This window comes from Cylas formicarius, unplaced genomic scaffold (genome assembly GCF_029955315.1).
Source record: "Cylas formicarius isolate icCylForm1 unplaced genomic scaffold, icCylForm1.1 PGA_scaffold_10__41_contigs__length_53128322, whole genome shotgun sequence".
Classification (NCBI taxonomy): Eukaryota; Metazoa; Arthropoda; class Insecta; order Coleoptera; family Brentidae; genus Cylas; species Cylas formicarius.
This window is the reverse complement of record NW_026844214.1, coordinates 6225726-6240786: the sequence shown is the minus strand read 5'-3', so window position 1 is coordinate 6240786 and position 15061 is coordinate 6225726. Positions and strand designations below refer to the sequence as shown.

Genomic DNA, 15061 nt, shown 5'->3' with positions numbered 1-15061 from the left:
AGATCACCGACTGAAACTGCTAAGATTACTCTGTGCACTGACGTTTTTGTTACGTTGTAGAGACCATAACGTCATCCCCAATTTCCTTAAAATATCCCATCATGTCAAAACCTCGTCCGCTTATAAAGTTTTTCGAAAATCTAGTTTCGCTTTATTTCGAGAAAGAATTAATCATACCCGTAAGGAAATAGACCAAATCAATAAGACTATTCTGTCATGACAAAGATTTAAATCTAGGTTTTTCTTCTACCCAGAATGACATTCAGAAATTTAAAAACTAACTTTAACTCTAGGGAAACCATCAAACTCTTCTCAACTACCAAATATTGTGATAAATGTATCATCGCACCGACTTTCGGAAACGGAAAAATCAGTTCTTTCAAAAAGTTCCAACTTTGTCCTTGCCCCACGTATTATCCCAAAGGAGGAACTCATTTCAAATGTCGAATATATCCTAAAAAAAATCCTTAAAAAATCAAAACCCCCTAAATCTAATATTGCAAAGGATCATATATTCAACTTAATTTAAACAAACTTAAAAAAGACCCTACGTCAGCTCTGGAACGCATCCTTAAATCTATCATTAAGGCTTCTTCTCTATCAGACTCCGTGAAAAAATCTGTCACCTCTCATGTCAGCATGACCCCTTTGACTATTGTCAGCACCATTGGTTCTCCAACATATTCCCTAGCAAAATATCTAGCTTCCTTATTAAAACACTTTACAGCAACAACTGACAGTTTCGTACTTAATTCCTTTCACTTCATTGAACAATTAAAAAGCATTACTTTAGATACACAAGATATTCTAGTTAGTTTCGATATAGAACCACAAAGTACACTTCACCACAACCTTCCAATATCAATGAAATCGAAAGTAATCCCACAGTTGCTACTGTTTTCCTTCTTTATATTCTAAACATCACTGACCACATATGAAAAGTTCTAAAGAAATATAACGTCAAAACCAGATTTACCACTTGTCCAAAATTCTCTCAACATCTTCGATCCGTCAAAGACAAAATTCCATTTGAGATGCCAGGATTTTGTAGTATTCCATGCATATGCGGCAAAGAATATATCGGAGATCCCGGACGAAAAATTCTTCTACCAACGAAAAATCCCAGAGTCTATAGAAATCTATAAGCAACTTAACAATCTTGACCGCGATTCAGACCTCTACCTAACACCAATACGGGAATCAGTCATCCGAGACGGTGTTTATGACCCTCATTTAGCTCCGCCTCCCTCAAACAGTATAAAAGCAGGTACAGAGTAAAATTGGAGCCAGCTTCAGTCAAGCTCTGAAGAAGCCAACAGGATGAACAAAAACCGACGCAGAAGGAAACCAGAAGTTTTATAAAAAGAACGAATTATGTCACGAGCCATCCCTACACCCATAAGACGGAGATGGTCAGCTAGATTTTGCCTCGTCAATTTTTAATCACATAAAACTGTTGTTTTGCTAACTATTAATTTTTGTAGTTTAGAAAAAGAAAGTTAAAAAAATGCACTACAAATTTAATAGCCACCCATGCAAAAAATATCCTACCACAATATTATATCTGTGGAGAAGCCTACAAGAAATCGCTAGAATTAATACCTGCGAGCTACAGCTACTTGAAGCCGGTAACACCTCCACCTACCAACATAATCAAATTGAAGCCACTAAGCCAAAATTCCAACGTATGGAACGTTCCAATCAGTTTGTTGGTATCTTCCCTCTCAAAGAAGAAATTCAGTTGGTCTGCAATTATAAACAGACTCTAGCCGTCTAGCCCAGGGTTATTCATAAGCGAAAAATTTACCAGAACTTGTCAATAGATGCTTTTTTTGGTGATGTCAATAACCAATTACCAAAACTTTATTTTGCCGTGTAGAAGAAATTGCAGACTAAAGAACACAAATCAATGGTTGAAAGCGCATATATAAAAATTGCTAAAGACTTTCATAATCATTGCAAGTTCCCATCACCAGTATCCAGACGTAACGTCATCATAATTTCCACGGTTAGTGCAAAATTCTGGAGTTGACTTCTGAATTTTCGGGACGAGTACTAAAAGGCTCTGGAAGTTCTTGGACTTTTCTGCATGGAATATGGCAGGATTTGATGTAAACGTTAGAACAGATAATATCGTTAAAATAACAAAACGGTACGTGCGTTCCATTTATCCTGATAACATTTTAATTGGCGTCAAAAGTTTCTTTTTAGAGGTCAAGGTAAACAAAAAAACAAAATTTTGGTTTAGTAGCCAAGTTTTTTTCCAAGTGACGTATAAAACAAAACACTATCAATTTTCTGACGTTTAAGTTTACATTATATATTTTTTAAATGGAACACCCTGTATATTACATATGTGTTGAATAGAATATTTTATTCCGATTACAATGATATAGCACACTTTATATTTTAGTGGACTCATTTTTGACAAATCTTCAAAAATAAGAAATTTTTATATAATTTCAAAGAGTGCCCTGACTGACAAATAAAAATATGTTTATGTTTGGCATATTAGCAACTTTGATTTCCCGAATTTAGCATCCGTGAAAGAAGTGATTTGCTTGAAGTATATTTTTTGAATAATAAAAGTGCAACGGCAGCTCGTCGTCAGCATACTAGACTTTATCCAGAGCGCTGAGATCCTTCAAAACAGATATTTTCAAGGCTGGCAAAGAAATTTGCAGAAAACGGTAACATATTAAATGCTAAAAAGGTATGCACGAATCATAATGTTCTAAATGAAGATAATAAGGCAAACATATTAGGATTCTATGAAGCACATTCAGTTTTCTCTATTACTAGAGTATAGAGGGTATTTCTCGCGGATTACCCACTAAATTTTGAAAAAATATAAATATTTAAATTTCGTGAAACTCAACAACTAAGTGCAGAACAATGTCAAAGGATGATATAGTTTTGTTTGGATTTTTTAAATAGACATAATGAGAATGATAATTTTTTGAAAAATATTTTATGGACTGGTGAAAGTTCGTTCACTACAAGATAGGGTTGTAATACACAAAATACGCGATAAAAAATAATAAACATAAAAATCACGTGCACAGAACTCCTCGGAGGACTATCCGGAAACGTCACTAAATGCAAGACATCATACAATTAGAGTGTATGGGAAATGTGTTCACGAAAATGGTGGCAATATACAGCAGTATTTAGAATAGTTACGTCACTTGTAACTCTTGAAATTATATAAAAATTTCCTATTTTTGCCGATTTGCCAAAAACGAGTGGACTAAAATGTGTTCCATCATTGAAATCGGAATAATATATTCAATTAAACACATATATGATATACAGGGTGTTCCACTTAAAAAAAATATGATGTAGGCTTATATGTCAGAAAATTGATAGTGTTTCGTTTTATACGCACTTAGAAAAATTCTTGGCTACTAACCATATATTTTGTTTTTTGTTTACCCTGATATCTTTAAAAACAAAAAAGTTACAGCCAATTAAAACGTTACTTTTTTGTGAAACAAAAGATACAGGGTGATTTGAAAAATGTAGTGATTTGCGGCTCCTATCGTAAGTTCGTTAATATTGAAGCCATCGAATAAAATAAAAATAGGTCTACAGCGATTTTCACTTTATTTACATTACATTGAAGATGTATTGAGATTTTTGGACAAGTGGTTAATCTGGTTCTGAAGTTTTATTTCTTAACAGGATAAATGGTACATCTGGTTTTGGTGTTAAATTTCTTATAAAAAAAACTCACAACAACTTCGATCCGCCAAAGACAAAATTGCATTTAAGATACCAGGAGTATTCAGCATTCCCACGCATATGCGGCAGGGAAGACATTGGAAAGACCGGACGAAAAATATAAACTAAACTCAAATAACGTGAAAGAGTCTAAAGACTACGACAAATAAACTCATCAGCAGTTGCCGAACACAATCATGAAACTGCATATAAAATTTTATTCGATAAAACTAAAATTCTTGCATGTACTCAATCTTCTAGCAACGAAAAATTCGAGGATCTATCATAAACAACCAAACAATCCTAATCGCGACCCAGGTCTTAGCTGTCACCAATATGGGAATCGGTCATGCGTGATAGTGTTCATAACCCTCATTTAGCTCCGCCCCGTCAAATAATACATAAGCAGGTCCAGAGTAAAATGAGATACAGTTTCCGTCAAGCTCTGAAGAAGTCAACAGGATGATTAGCGAAAGGTTAGCAAGTTCGATTCAACAACGAATCCAGGAGTTTTGTAAATAGTAAAAGTTTCTTTGAAAAATGAATAAATGTTTATAATAATAGATAACAATAGAAAAATATATACTTACTTTAATGTAACTGCCAGGCATTCTCAGGGTGGAATAGCTTTTCAAAAATTGGTATTTTCTTTTTTAAGGGGTAAAATATCCAAAAGTTTCTAAAACCTAATATTCGAAATTTTAAAATACCAACTATTCGCCGCGGATCCAATATCTACTTCTGGCTTTGTCCTCGTTTTCCGCTTCAGTTAGTTTAAACGAAGCATTGCCGCTTTTTTGGGCTGTCTGTGAGTTAATAATAACTTACATTGGAACAAAACTAGAGGATTCTTTTCTAAGACTGTTGCCGGTACAACGCGACTCGACATGAGCACTGGTGAATCCGAATATTCTTATGCAATCGATTGTCATGTGAAGACCGAACTTGTGGTGTCAGAGCCTTTGGTGGAAATAATTGATCTACACCATTAAATGAGGAAATGTGGCCACGATGGTTCCGAAAAGAATAGACAAAGACAGCCTGCAAATGCCACTTTATTACAACACCTTAGGTGATTCCTGAGGTTTTGGGTTTAATGTCAATAGAGCATTTAAAAAAATACAGACAATTTTTTAGCTAAACTTCAAACTGCTTTTGGTAAAAGATTCTTTGGTCAACTTTTGGAGCAAACAGAAGATTATAAACTTCTGGTTGATGTAGCAGCGCTTTATGGCCTGACTATTCGTAGACGGATTTTACTGAAGTGTAGAATAAATGTCCCAAGACTAATTTCTAAGAGTTCTGTGAACAATATTTTGCAAAAAATTATTCTTATCATGTACAACTTCATCAAGAACTCAATGAAAATGATTCTTATATTTGATCAACATTTTGTGAATGGGCACAAGAAAGAAATCTCCAGCAACTTGCGAATATGTGTTATTTACGGATGAATTGAAATTCCATTAATAGGCATAATTTTCAAAATTATGCCAAGAAGAGACCGCATTTTACGATGATATACAGTCAGAAAAGATGGCGTTTACATGTTTGGGGTAGTATAATAGGAAATAACATCGTAGGGCCTCATTTTTTTGAAAATACAAAGAATGGGCAAGCTTACCTCAATTTTGTAGAGCACAGGTTGCAAAATAGGTTACGAATTATTCCAAACAAAATAAAGCAGAGAATGTGGTTCCTTCATGATGAATCATTTATTTCCTCAATGGTGGATAGGAAGATGTGGTCCGATTAGATGGCCATCTAGAACTTCTAATTGAGACCGAATTAACCAGTTCTTTTTTGTTATATATATATATATATATATATATATATATATATATATATATATATATATATATATATATATATATATATATATATATATATATATATATATATATATATATATATATATATATATATATATATATATATATATATATATATATATTAATATTGCATTGTTAATATTATTCCGTGCGTAAAATTGCTTTTCGAAGGATGCGCAGTTCATAACTTTATTTTTGTTTAAATCTCGAATTTAATTATACTTAATTCGTCTCTGTAGACTTTTCCCGTTCAGGTTTTATTTTGTTCTCAATCTTTTGTGATATTTTCGAACGGTTTCAAAATTTTCAGCATAAAAATACCAAGTTTAAGTAGTTAATAGAAGTATTATATAGACAGTGTTCTATTTGATTTTTTCACGAACATTAATATTTTCCATTTTGACTTACCTCGTATAAACGGTTAACTTCAAGAGAAGTGTAGGACAAATGACTGTACCAATTTATAAAATGGTTGGCATAATAAAATTACAGCTGTCAAAAACGGCGTCAAAAATATAGAGTGTTAAACATAGCATTTTTGACGAAAAAATGACATCGAAAATCCACAATATACCCATGAGAACGGTCTCGTGCACCCTCGACGTGACTCCATTTGGACTTCGCAGGTCCTATGAGCGGAAAAACTTTTTTGACTGTTATTGATTCATTCTCAAAATGGCTTGAAGTTCACATTGTTCCAACTACATCCAGCTCAGCAGCTATATCAGTTCTGAGGGAACTTTTTGGCAACACATGGTTTACAAGATGTAGAGAAGAATTCCAACTATTTTTAATTAAGGATACATCAGATTCGTCAAGTTTTAGTGACTCCCTATCATCCAAGCAGAACGTATGTCAAAAATGCTCTTAAGAAAATGGGAAGCGAAGGCATACAGTGGCTTCTAAAGGAGATAGAAAATATTATTCAAGTCAAAACTCCAGATTATTTCAAGCGAATGATCCAGTCTTCATAAGGTCTTACATCCGAGGCCAAAAGTGGTTACGGTCAACTGTGATGAAAACAACAGGACCTCTCAGCTAAAAGGTGAAAACTCCTGACGGTAAAATTATGCGTAGACATTTAGATCAGATACGTAGGCGTACGCCAATGGAAGAAAATGTAACAGAAATCCTTGGACCAGAAACCTGAGTTTTCCCGAAACTTCGAAACTTCATCAAACTTCCCATGGTCCACTACATCCATTAGCTGTCGACGCACTGCCAGCGCAGGATTCTGCCTGGCAATCTTGACAATCTACGGCCTTTACGGTACCTGGAGGATTACACCACCTAGGGAATACTACGAGCGAGCAGTGTGTGGTGTATTGGCAACGCTTGGCAATAAAAAACTTTTGTAATTGGTGGTCCAATTAATTTAGTTATCACATAAAAATACTTATTACAAATACTTTAAAATCTGCAGCATCGTGGATCTGGCTCCTAACACAAAGTATTTTCGCTATAATTTTCTTCCATCGATATTTCCTTTTATTTGATGTACAGTTCACACCGCCTTGGCCAAGTAAAAGCCTGTAAAAATAACATGTTATATTTCTATGATAAAGGAAACCTCTAGCTTTATACATCTAACTACGAAATACCAGTAATTTTTGTAAAAAAAGTCAAATGTATTTATTTAGTACTTGAAAAAGGGCCAACAAAGGTCAAATACCCACCGTTTTGAAATATGTATTGTTATTTAACATTTATTGGTGGCTTCTATTAACAAATGTAGCGCTACCTACCAAAAAAATATAAAGTACTTATTAATCTGTCTCCCAAATTTAGATCCTTTCATACCGGGGGTTGTGAGAAAAATGGCCGATGCCAAGCTTTTGTGCCACACTGTATAATCAAACAAATACCTTCACCTCTGCATAGAGGTAAGTAATAAGTTGAAGTGAAATTTATTAATACCTATATATTTTCAGTAGTACAGTGTAATCTACAAATCCCTACACAACATTCTTAATACTAATAATTTCTATACCTTGTCACATCTATTGTGTATGTTCTTTCCCTCTCTTTCTCTTCCCTCAAGCAACTCTCAAAATACCTGTCTTGTATTTGGTCCTCCAAGAGGTCGTGGTTCTATTGTCCCTTCGTTAAAATAAACCAATCTCTTCAATCTTTCCTGATGCTTGACATTTTGTTCTTGTGGATCGAGATATCTTTTCCCATGAATATTGAATTGAATATACATATATTATTTATTAATCTGCAAACCATTTGTTGGGAGGTTTTGTTCTTGTTCAGCATCGTAATCTACCTACCCTATGTTTTTTTGTTGACTAGTATGCCGATTCGCGCTCGACCTTACCAAAACGATCCTACACCAATTTTCCATTCTTTGGACATTCTACGCCGCCAGCAGCTTTTCGTGTCAAAATTGACTTGACGTCGGTGAAAATTAAAAACAATATCAAAGAATTAAATTTACACTGCTCTTGTGGGAACGCAGCAGTTGTATTTGTCTTATGGCGCCATCTACTAGACAATGAATAACCTGTCAGGATAACTTGTCAGTAAAAATTCAAATGTCAAAAGAATAATCAAAGTTGTCAAATTTATCTTTAGCTGGTGCACTTATCATAGAAGTATCAAAAGCACCCATTTTGAATGCATCTAATAGAGACATATCGCCTTGGAATTATAAGAACCGAACTCATTTTTGTAGTTCTCATGCTTTTTGCAACAGTATCCCGGCGATCACTTCAGTTCAATATTATCAACACTACCATGTTTGAAGTAAGCATGGACATGGGGGATGATGGAGAGGCTTGTGCAAATACTCCAGAATAATACATTTACTTATCAAAATCCCATCCAGCTAACGAACGTTATGGTGAATGTACTTTTAAGCCTTTATACATATTTTGTTTCCATGCCTTCTTAAAAAGCTAGTTTGACAGAACTGTTCAGAAATTGAGTATGATTAGCATGTGCAAAATAAAACATTCCATTTTCTTCATCGTGTCTGTAACACTAACGAAAATGTCAGCTTACAGGTTTGGATATTATAAAACAAAAATAAAATAAATTTTTTGAAAAAGAAAAGAGGAAAATTTTTTTCGTGAAATCGAAGAAAGTTATAAAAGCAAGAGTCCCCAGGAACATTACTTCCATGTAGACGTGTTGATAACATTGAACTATGGTCGTACACGAGATCAGAAGGGGGCTATTGCAAAAAGGATGAGAACTCCAAAAAGGAATTCGGTTCTTACAATTCCAAGGCACAAACTAGTCAACATGGATAATATGTCTCTATTAGATGCATTCAAAATGTGTGCCTCTGGTGGTATTATGATAAGTACACCAGCTAAAGATAAATTTGACAACTTTGATTGTTCTCTTGACATTTGAATTTTTACTGACAGATTATCCTGACGGTTATTGATTTCCCAACAGATGGCGCCATAAGAAAAATACCACTGCTACATTCCCACGAGAGCAGTGTAAATTTAATTGTTTGATATTGTTTTTAATTTTCATCAATGTCAATTCGATTTTGACACGAAAAGTTGATCGCAGTGTAGAATGTTCAAAGATTGAAAAAGTTGGTGTTGGGTCGTTCCGGAACGGACGAGCGCGAATTAGCTGACCAGTCAACAAAGGTTGACGGCGACGTGTGACATATGACAAAATTATACGTCATAGTGTTGGATAAACAGAATTTTTGTTATAACCAGCGATTTTTTAGGGATATTTAATGGAATACTTTAATATTTTCAGTTAATTTTACGTTGAAAATTCATAGGGTAGGTAGGTTTCGATGCAGAACGAGAACAACACCTAACAAATGGTTTAAACTTTGTGGACACTATTAATGACGTGAATATACACAGTGAATTTTATATTGCAAACCAAATTTTCATATAATTGGGATTGAACTTCCTTAAGGTAAGTAGTTTAATGCACAAATTATCAACCGCTACATATGATACAACAAGTTTTAGAAACAATATTTCCGGTACAATTCAATCATCGTCAGAAGTGACAAACGTTAAAATTTGGTCTACATTATACATGTGGCTGAACTTAGATTTGGATTTGTGGGACAGGATTACAGGGGACCAGTTCGTTATTTATCTTCATTAAAAAAACGTATTCTTGTGGATATGCTGAGTAAGTAAGCACGGAAATATTGTAAGGGAACTCCCAAACACCATATCCAATCTTGCTATATAGAAAATAGCCCCTTTTCCCCTCGCATCATCCTAAAAAATAAATTAATTTAATTACTATTTCGCAATGTCGACGACTCAGAGGTTCAATCAGACGATTGAAGAGCCACTTTGGAACGCTTCAAAATGATGTATTGCTTAACCACCTTAAAACCGTCGGGAAGATATAAAACTATCCCCAATCATGAGATGCACTAAAATTTGTTATATTTATTTCGCAATTTCAAGAAAATTTGACGTTGTCCCTCATGTTGAATTAGATCATTGAAGAGCCACTTGGGAGAGCTTCAAAATGATTTATTGCTCAACCACCTTGAGACCCTCATAAATGAAATGCCCAAAAATTAATTATTAATTGGAAAGGGTCAAAAAAGATTTATCAAGGCAGTCAATTATATGTTCAACAGACCATTCCAGAACATTACTGTTCTTATTATTCCAAACCTGGAATATCGCAGAGTTTTTGCTGATATCCCTTTTGTAAATAAACTTGTTAGACTTATGGACTCTCTCTCTCTCTCTCTCTCTCTCTCTCTCGCTCTCTCTCTCTCTCTCTCTTTTGTATTAGTTGTCTGCACTTTATTGCATCTACCTATATCAGAAACATAGCATAAAAAACTTGTTAAAGAAGTAATAGGTCATACAAAACCCTGTAGCTTTAAGAGTATTGTAAAGGAAATTAATCACTGATCCCAAAGATCTACTTCAACATTGGCGATACACATCAACTATATTCAGAAAACACTATAAGAAAATATGTGAATATAAAAGTGAACCCTTCCCTGAAATACTGAAGTTATAAGTTGTAAGGGCAATCAAATGGAGCAAATGGGGAACAGCACCAGGCCCAGACGACATATACATAGAGGTTCTAACAATGTTGAGTGAAGACAATATTGACGCCTTGGTAAATCTCTTTAATGATATTTATGGGTCAAATACCACAGGATTGACTTTAATTAATATTTGTACCAATCCCAAAAAAGCCAAACGCTAATAGTTGCGATCAATTCCTAATGATCGGCTTACTGAGCCAGGTCTTAAATCTCTTCTTAAAGATAATCCACACATGAATATACAACAGATGTGAGAGGTGCATAAGCCCCACACAGTTTGGTTTCAGGCAGAGAAGCACTTTATAGCTTATAGCCCCACTTCAGAAGAGACCAGCAAAAAGATGTCTTCCTATGCTTTATAGATTACCGACTGTGTTAACCATTCAGAATTAATAAGATTGCTCCAAGAACGTTCGAAAGGTGAGAATGATCTTGGAATCATAAAGAACCTCTATATGAATCAAATAGCGTCCGTGAGAGTAGGACAGGCATTTACATTATAATTCCCAATCCAAAAAGGTGTACGACAGGGCTGTGTTCTGTGCCTGCTCCTTTTTAATGTTTACTCTGAAACGATTTTCGATAGAGCCTTAAGAGACATTGAAGGTGGAATCAAAATCAATGGACAGACTGTTAATAACCTTCGCTATGCTGATGATACATAATACATAATAGCTGACAGTCTAGAAGCGCTACAACGACTAATAGATAGAATAAACACTGAAGGAGAATAAATACTGAAGATCAATATAGAAAACACGAAGGTAATGGTGGTTAGCAGAACACGAAACATGCAATTAAATCTAAGGGTAAAAAACAAGAACATCCAAAAGGTCACAAACTTCAGATATCTCGCTAGTTGGATAACTAAAGATCTAGATCTAGACTTAGAGATACGTAGCAGGATAGAGCAAGGCAGAACAGCATTCATTAATATGAGAACCTTGCTAAGCAGCGGTGGACTTAAAGCTTCGATATCGCTTGGTAAAATGTTACATTTACTCCATACTGCTATATGATGTAGAAACCTGTACCATAAAGGACAACGTGATGAATCGATTGGAGACCTTTAAAATGTGGATATTTAAAAAAATAATCGAATGGGCAGAGAAAGCGAATTGTTGCCAATAATAAAACGAAGAAAAACTGCCAATCCGGGCCATGTATTTCGAAATCCCAAGTACCAGTTCTTAAAACCTATAATAGAAGCAAAGACAACCGAGATATCGGAAGAAGAAAACACTCATGGCTAAAAACATAAGGGTGGTTGAGTGATACATCATTTTGAAGCTCCCCTAAGTGGCTTTTGAAGGGTCTAATTCAATATCTGGAAGGTCAGATTTTCTTCAGATTCCGTAATCGGTATCTCAATATTGGGGGTAGGGTCTCTTAAATGGTCTTATTGAATCTCTGAGAAAACGTCAAATTTTTTCAAGATTGCAGGATAGGCAAAAGGGGTTTTCGTGCTTATTTACCCAACATATCCACAGGAACATGTTTTTTTTTAATTAAGTAACGAACTGGTCCACTGTAATATTTGCAAATCCGAATCCAAATCCAAATCTAACTTCAGCCACATGAATTATATTGTTTAATATATTCCAAACAGCGGTAACAACAATGTTTTCAAGAAAACGTTTGCCGGGCTGGTTATTCATTTTTATTTAAAGTTTAGTGAAATATCCATCACTGTCAGTCCAAAACATCGGCGTATCAACTTGTCTACTACAACTATTTGTAAAAGTTTTCAATGATGCCGAGAGAAAGACATAATAGGTATAATAAATTAAATTAATAATAAAAATTAAATCTCTAAGCATGGAACTTGGTGATATTGTGTTGATATTTTCAAGGTAACATGATGTTTTTGTCTAACACCCTATAATGAAAATGTCACTGTCAATTAGCAATCTGCAATTTGTATTAATCAGGGAACATACGTTTTTGGCAAAAAACATGACGTTATTATAAATGAGTAAAATTCCGACTATACCATCACTAACGTTTTAAATCTACTGGAAACATCCTATTGCTCCCGAAGTGACTTAAAGTGGCACTTGGCGCACACCTGATTACTGTATAATTGGGTATTTTAGAGCAAGGAGTAGAAAATATGCTATAATATGTGTGTGTACTAATCTTTTGGCAATTGAGTCTTCCAACAAACAAACCAGTACAGAAGCGTTTAATGTCACAAACATCAACTTTTTTTATGGACAGTTCAAGATGTCTAAAATGTTTATTGTCTATTTGATTTTTTTGCTTAATTTTGGGCAATCTATCCAAAGTAAGTAAACACCTAAATAAGGCTACAGATTTTCGTATACTGTAAATTAAGAAGAAGACAGAATTAATAGAAATTAATGGAAAAGATTTTATAGCCTACACTATCCTTAACCTTAGTCAAAAGAAAAACAGAAATCGATGAAAAACCGTGAAAGTTTACGCGATGCTGTCTATATATAAGTTTCCTTTAATTAATATGTATCTTTTATGATTTATTTCAGAACAAATTTCCCTAAGTGATATTTGCACGACGTGTTCACCAGAAATTATTGACTCGCCTGTTCCCGACGATGATACGAAAATAACTCTTCCTCATAAACACATAGAATCTCCTAAAGAAGCTGCAATGGCACTAGACTCAGGTATTAAGATATTAAAATAATTGGTTTCTTAGCCTAGTTATTGATTAGTGAAGATCTGCTTTTTCGTTTCTATTAGGTGTTTTTCAATAAAAATTACTGATTAAGTTTAACATAAAATACAAGATTAACTGTGAAAGTTAATGTTTTCATGTAAGGCTTTAAAAACATCACATAATGTATAAACCAATCTTCTAGACCCAACTTTGGAGCTCAATGAATAATTGATTATTGTCTTTGTTCTCTTACAACTCATTTATTTGTCATCTATTTTACCGAAGGAGGGTTAATTAAAAAAAAAAACGTAGTGGCGATCATATGATTAATTTTTTAGGAGCCTCGAAACAGCATACACCACACAGTGTCAAGGAAACATCGACATCTGGCAGAAAATATCCTTGCGGTTAAGGATATTGATTGATATTGATATTGATTATTGGTAATAAAATAAATTATAATTATAAATAAATTAAAAACTTACATATAAATACTAAAGAAATTTGACATATTTTTTCTGATTTTTTGGATGGACGCTTCGGGTAGATTTGCAGCAGATAATAAAATAAATACTAAATTTTAAATAAATTTAAAAATTACAAATAAATAATAAAAAAAGATTAACATATTTCCTCTGATGGGTTACATCTCTTCGAATATACGTTTCGGGTAGATTGCAGCGGATAATAAAATAAATACTAAATTATAAATCAATTAAAAAAATTACAAATAAATGATAAAGAAATTTGACATATTTTTTCTGATGGTTTACTTCGCTTCGGTTGGACGCTTCGGGTAGATTGCAGCGGGTAATAAAATAAATTATAATTATGAATATATTAAAAAAAATTACAAATCAATACTAAAGAAATTTGACATATTTCCTCTGATGGGTTACATCTCTTCGAATGGACACTTCGGGTAGATTGCAACGGATAATAAAATAAATATTAAAGGTCTTAATTCTTTTATAAGTAGGCCATGATTTATTTAACATTAATATTAATAAATAACAGATAAAAAACGCACAAACGCATTGAATTTTTCATAGAACATGAAAGGACGACTTCCCAACAAGTCAGATGTTTCGTGCAAATTACCAACTGTGTATTAAAAAACAAGTCTTCGTTAAATTAATTAATACTAACAAAGTACAAGTCCGATAAAAATTCAAAAAGAAAATCCGGACAGAAATAATTTAGAAGTGATGTAATTAAACAGGTTTTCAAAATGGACATTCTTGGCAACTTTTTTTTCATACAACCCTAACAAGTGTAATTCCGTTAGTGTTTCTCAATATGTATAAAACTCTTTATTTCAACGTCTCTATAATCTCAGGAGGATCAAAAAATTTTTCAAATTCAGAAAGAAGAAGAAATCCAATGGCGAAAAATCAGGGGATCAAGATATCAGACCATTTAATGAAATAATTCCTTCATTAAACTGCTCGCTTAAGAAGTTTCTGCCTTGATGACTTACATTTATATTCTTAATAAGAAAAAACGCACTTCTTATTAAAATACAACTATGATACTTTCAATTATTTAACGTCAAAGTCAGATGGAAAAAAGGTTTTTACGCTCTTTCCAAAAATTGAAAAATCCAATATGGTCTTAGAAAAGTGTCTGAATAATGTAATATTTGGACAGCTGTCAATTTAACCGCTTTGATTTTCTGGCGATAAACGAAATCCGCCATTTTCGTTTTTCGCCGATTTTTCCCAACCAACCTTTGATGCAAATATAGTAGGAGCGGACATTCCTATAGAGAAGTGAATCTGGGACAGATTGTCAGTGAGTTGTTGTTGAATAGCGAGGTCTCGACTAATGGTTTCAATGTGATAT

The 15061-nt window shown here is 33.8% G+C and overlaps 1 long non-coding RNA gene across 1 annotated transcript; it reads right to left on the bottom strand.

Annotated features, from left to right (window-relative positions):
* Positions 1 to 6925: 6925 nt before the first annotated feature.
* On the bottom strand, positions 6926 to 7959 carry LOC132708381 (uncharacterized). Its single transcript, XR_009619903.1, has 3 exons — positions 7829 to 7959; positions 7546 to 7773; positions 6926 to 7085 (listed from the first exon to the last, which is right to left on the bottom strand). It is a non-coding gene; the product is annotated as an uncharacterized LOC132708381 (long non-coding RNA).
* Positions 7960 to 15061: the final 7102 nt, after the last annotated feature.